Below are 6,020 nucleotides of genomic sequence, written 5' to 3'. Positions count from 1 at the left end.
TGGGATTTATTCCAGGGATGTGAAGATGGTTCAACATCTACAAATCAATCAGTGTGATGCACCACATCAATGAAATTATTAAAATCACATGGTTTTCTCAGTATAGAAAAAGCGTTTGACAAAATTCAGCATCCATTTATGATAAAAACCCTCAAGAAAGTAGGTATTCAAATAAAGTAAATGGGTCAACAAACACACGACCCCAGAAGCCTCCAATGATAAGCTGATAGAAGATAGATAAATCATTAAATCATTTTTAATGGGTTATATTAGGATTTATTCCTTAAGGGATATTAAATGGAGAAGTTTAAAGAATGGGTTAGGGGCATCTGGGTGGCTCAGTAAGTTAAATGTCTGACTCTTGTTTTCAGCTCAGATCATGTGGGGCTCCATGCTCAGTGTAGAATCTGCTTGAGATTCTCTCTCTCCTCTGTTGTCTGCCCCTTCCCCCACTCAAAATATAAATAGAATATTAAAAAAAAATAGAGATATGAGTTTGGGCATTGAGAGCCCCTGTAAAATCATGGTTCCTTCAGGCTTCTTGAGTATATGTACACACACACACACACACACACACCTGGGCACACACACAATAATACACTTAGAAAATAACAGGATTTACTGTAACAATGAATAACAATGTTCAAATGTATTTAATAGTTTGATAAAAAACTGTGAGAGATCAATTTCAAAAACACAATGGGGTAAAAAGCTATAATTTTTCTGAGATTTAATTGTAGTTAGGTATCTGTTAGTCCCTCAGATTGATCCTTTAAAATGGATTCCTTTTGCCAATTAATGGACATTATATGAACTCTGATGTACTGATAGTCAAGAAACTGAAGCCCATCCCTGGCATAAACTTATAATAGCATTTTATTTTCCTCACATAACAAGAAGTCTAAAGGAAGGGAGTCTAGGCCCCTTCTATCACTTTGTTCCATTATCCTCACAGAGAAGCTTTAATCTTCCTGCTTGTCTAATCATAGAGGCAAGATGGCTTCTGCCTCTTCAGTTGTGCTGTAGAGAAAGGGACAAAAAGAGTTTTTGTATTAGAAAAACAAAAATAATACCAGAAGTCTCTTAGCAGAAACGTATTTGTGTCTCATTGCCTACACTTTTATTACATTGCTAGCCTTGGCTGCAACAGAGTCTGAGGTGAGTATTTTATCTGGGAACACTGCCAACCTGAACAAAAAGGGGTCCTGTCAGTAAGGGAGAAGTGGAAAATAGCTCTTAGGTAGAAAATTAGGACTGTCAAAGGATTCACTGAATTCAGAATGCTATATAATCACAACCAGTATTGTTAAACAGTCTCAATTTTCAAGGTAATACTAAATATTAATAACTATTAATTTTTGCTGCATTTTGGGGTTTTATTTTTTATGAATAGCCATGGTTAATAATGAAATAATAATAAATACATGTTTTATAAACTTTATTATCCACATCATAGTAGTAAGAATGAAGTCATATAGGACATTAATAGCCTTTTATACTAGAATCTCCCTTTTTCAATACACCTCATTAAATGGTGGTTTTAGGGTCCAATAGAAACCTCCTTTGAACAACATCTAAATTCTGAATCATAGGACCTAAATCCAAATTCTAAAGATTTTCTAAGTTAACTACCCGTATCATTTTCTTTTTTTTTTAACAAATAATTTTTTTTTAAAGATTTTATTTGTTTATTTGACAGACAGAGATCACAAGTAGACAGAGAGGCAGGTAGAGAGATAGAGAGGGAAGCAGGCTCCCCGCTGAGCAGAGAGCCTGATGTGGGACTCGATCCCAGGACCCTGGGATCATGACCTGAGCCGAAGGCAGCAGCTTAACCCACTGAGCCATCCAGGCACCCCCTGTATCATTTTCGAATAAGGTTTCTGTAAATGTCCACATACTGATAGTGGAACACTAAGTCTTAAATAATTCTTTAAGTTAAATGTGGAACATTTATTCAAGAAACTCTTGTGTTTTATGTATCTTTTCTAGCCTTAATATCTAAAATTCAGTATTTGTTAGGTTAGCTTTTAAGATATTAAAATTGTTACCTCTTAAAGATTTTTTGACACTTATAAAATTACTTCTGACTGTATTCTATCTCTGACTAAAATGTGAATCTTAGTTTCTCCAGATTTCTCAAAATCAGTGTTTAATACTGGTAATCAGGCAGGGCAGATTTTCCAATAACATTTAAGTTGCAAGGGGAGAAGAGAAAATAAAGATAGGATATCTGTTCTCATGTTCTGTCTGAATGGTTCTCAGAAGTGAACATAGTACATTTTTCTGAATGCAAATCAAATACTAATTTATATTTAATGTAATATGATACTACAGATTTACATCTAATTTCAAATCCTCTATGAATTTAATTAGAATTAATTCTATCTCATCTTACACATCTTATTGAATACATTTTTTCAAATCTAATTCTGATCCTTTTATTTGAGATGATTTGTACTTTATAAACATTCACAAGGAAAAAACGATGGGGTGTCACAGATCATATGTACATGGTATTCAGATAAAATATGATTTTCTTCAATTATAAAGAAAAACATAGAATATTGCATATAAAAACTTGACCCTTCTTTGCATATAACTAAAAAATTTAGAAAGAATACAAATGCAATTAAGAGAATAATCAAGTAAGAACTTTTAAAAAACAAGAAAATCTGCAAAAGGCAATGTGCTCTATCTGACACATGCACATATAAAGATAAATGAGTATTTTTTGATATATGGTACATGGATATATAAATCTATGATGATATTCTGAAGGAACAGAATTGCCAAATGAAATCATTACATAACTTTTCCTCTCAAAATGTCCATTAAAGTGTGCTCCATAGGGTAATTCTTCTCCTTCTCCTGGATAAAATCTTGGTTGCTGTCCCATAGCTGTCATAAATAATAAAAATCTCCCTGGTACTTTAGTTACTTAAACTATTTCAATTCTGAAAGTGATAGGTACAGCCAGAGTATAGTAAAAACTACAAGCTTCATTTAAAATTAAAGCTTCTGCACTCACCTAATCAGCCATGCAACAGAAGGGAGGCCTGCAACACACGGTACGGCTTAGAGAGATTCCTCTGTTTTCCCAACTTGTCTTTCTTTCTCTCTTCAGTTACTAACTTGCATTGTTTCTGATCACACCAGGGTTTGAGATGGTGGATAGAGAGGCGAGGGCACAAAAAAGCTACTGGCTCCTGGTACTTTTGTGAGCTGCCATCATTGCTGTCTGTCTTGACAAGTGTCAAAAGTGACTCTTGGTTTTTTCCTCACAGAGTATTTCAGTTCCTTGCATGATTCCTCAGAACATTTACTTCTCTCTCCATTCATTGGTAGGCATCGCTCACCAACGATTCACTGTGATTTGGTTCTCAGCAGGTCCATCTCTTCATAGATTCTCTTCTGGGATCCTATTACTTACTAAGCAGTTCTTTTGGATAATGCACATTTAAGATGATTCCAGGCACTCTGATGTTTTGCAGCATTATTTACAACAGCCAAAATATGGAAGCAACCCAATTGTCCATTCATACATGAATGGATAAAGAAAATGTGGTGATGTGGTATATATATACAATGGAACATCACTCAGCCATAAATATAAGTGAGATCTTGCAATGTGCAATAAGGTAGATGGACCTAGAGGATATAATGCTAAGTGAAATATATCAATAGAGGAAGACAAATATCATATGATTTCACTTATATGTGGAATTAAAGAAAGAAATGAACAAAGAAAAAAGGAACACCCCCACACACACACCCAAGGGCTGGGGGAAAAAAAAAAGCCAGACTCCTAAATATAGGGAAAAAGTGGTAGTTACCAGAGGTGGGTTGGGGGATGGGTGAAATAGATAAAGGGGATTGAGTACATTTATTGTGATGAGCACTATGTACAGAATTGTTGAATTACAAACAAATAAAAAAATCAAACTCTTAAATGACAAGAACAAACTGGTGCTTGCTAGAGGGGAGGTTCATGTGGGGGATAGATGAAATAGGTAAGACAGATTAAGAGTACATTTAAGATGATAAGCACTGAGTAATGTACAGAATTGCTGAATCATTATATAGTATACCTGAAATGAATATAACACTTTATGTTAATTATACTTCAACAAAAACATTTAATGACTACAACTGTCTTGAAAAAGAAAGAAAAAAAAGACTCTAGGCCAACTTTTACCCCCATATGTGTGGCCCCCATGTTCACAATTTATCTATGGCCAATTTTCAGTTATAAATTACTTTTCAAAATAAAGTTCTCTATTCTATTGTCACAACTGGTACTTTCCATATGTATACAGATGTGTTTTAATTAATAAAATTGAAATTAAGTTCAAAACATCACTGAGTCATAATTGTTTTGCAATAATGAATATAGACTAGAAAAAAAACTATTAGTGAACATTAATTATTGTGTATTAAAAACATGGAGATCTTTACTAAAAACTAAGATAGGTCAACATACTTCCTTTACAGATCAAGAAGCAAAGAATCAGTTTAACAAAAGTTGTTTTCAGCCAGGGACAGTTCAAAGCTTTACATCATGCACTCAAGAGAGTACAGGGTCTAGAGTCAAACATATGTGGCTTTAAGTACTAGATCCATAATGTATTAGTTGCAAGAAGTTGACCAAGTTCAATAAAATACGTAATCTCAGTTTCTTCTTCCATAAAATGGGGATAACAGCTCTAGCAAATAAATTGTTTTGATAATTAAATAGAATGCAAAATATATGGTATATATCACATAATAATTTCTTATCCATTGTTAATTAATTTTGCCTTCTAACACTGGTCAAAAAAATTTTTTTTTAAATTACAGTGGTAGTTTCTTTAGGTCTTCATTTTTTTTTTTTTTTTTTAAATAGGCTACCTGCTACCTGTGGAGCACAACGTGGGGCCTGAACTTACTGACCCTGAGATTAAGACTTGAGCTGAGATCAGGAGTCAGACACTTAACTGAATGAGCCACCTATGTGCCCCTCAGGTATTCCTTTTTAAAAAATGATTCTGAACGTAAAAAGAGCACATATTACATGAATATATACATATATATGCTTTATTTTCAGGTCACTAAATTATTACAATGCAATATTTAGCAAGTGTGTATATGATGTGGTATTAAAGTGGGAATCTTTGTTTTACTTAGTACATAAAACAAATTTAAAGCTGTCAAACTATTTTTCACACTTTATTTTTCTAGATAAAGCAAAGGAACTAGTAAAAATAAGCATAGTCTTCTATTGAATTAATTTTGGGGATTAGTAAAGCGAGTAGAGAAGCTCTGGTTTTCAACCTAGTAGGGGAGACACAGATCATTGGATAAAAGTTCTCCAAGGCATGCTGGCAAGAGAACTCTGTTAGAACTAGAATAGTAGTTCTAGGGCTTTATGATGCAAATCCTCAGTGTTTAGATATTCATAACTTATCCTCTTAATCTCTCGACAAGTTACTTGTGTTGGTTGTAAAATAATAGTCAAGCTATTGCTAAGGGAAATGGTTAGTATCTATAGCCACTGTATTTATCCTAATAGAAAACAACAGTATTTTCCCCAGGTAGGTAGTGTCACTATGTCAGTGTCATTGTAATACTTCCTTGTTTGTTTATACTTTTCTCAAATATGCATCCATTTCAAGATTTTGGGTGTAATGTATGCTAAATATGCTTTCTCCATGTGGTTAACAATGTTGTGAAGGATTAGTAAAAGATTTTGCTCCTGATCTTATTTTCTACTCTAATGCAGATCCAGAACACTAGAAGAGTCTACTGTATAACATCTAGATCACAATTCTAGATAATGCCTCCCTCTGATATCCAAGATTCTAATATACATTATGTTTAAATATTAATGAAACCTATTTCATTGAGCTTTGTATGAGAACAAGATTATTACTTTCCAGGCCCACTTTATATAGATAACAAATACTGTCCCTTCAAAACTGCTAGTGTTTTGGGACACCTGGGTGGCTCAGATGGTTAAATGTCTGCCTTTGGCTTGAAAG

The 6,020-nt window shown here is 33.7% G+C and overlaps 1 long non-coding RNA gene across 1 annotated transcript; it reads right to left on the bottom strand.

Annotated features, from left to right (window-relative positions):
- Positions 1–634: 634 nt before the first annotated feature.
- Positions 635–6,008, bottom strand: LOC131829303 (uncharacterized). The gene is made up of 2 exons (XR_009352815.1): positions 3,032–6,008; positions 635–1,020 (listed from the first exon to the last, which is right to left on the bottom strand). It is a non-coding gene; the product is annotated as an uncharacterized LOC131829303 (long non-coding RNA).
- Between the last annotated feature and the right edge of the window lie 12 nt (positions 6,009–6,020).

This window comes from Mustela lutreola, chromosome 4, assembly GCF_030435805.1.
Source record: "Mustela lutreola isolate mMusLut2 chromosome 4, mMusLut2.pri, whole genome shotgun sequence".
In the NCBI taxonomy this organism is placed as follows: domain Eukaryota; kingdom Metazoa; phylum Chordata; class Mammalia; order Carnivora; family Mustelidae; genus Mustela; species Mustela lutreola.
This window is presented reverse-complemented; position numbering and strand designations above follow the sequence as displayed.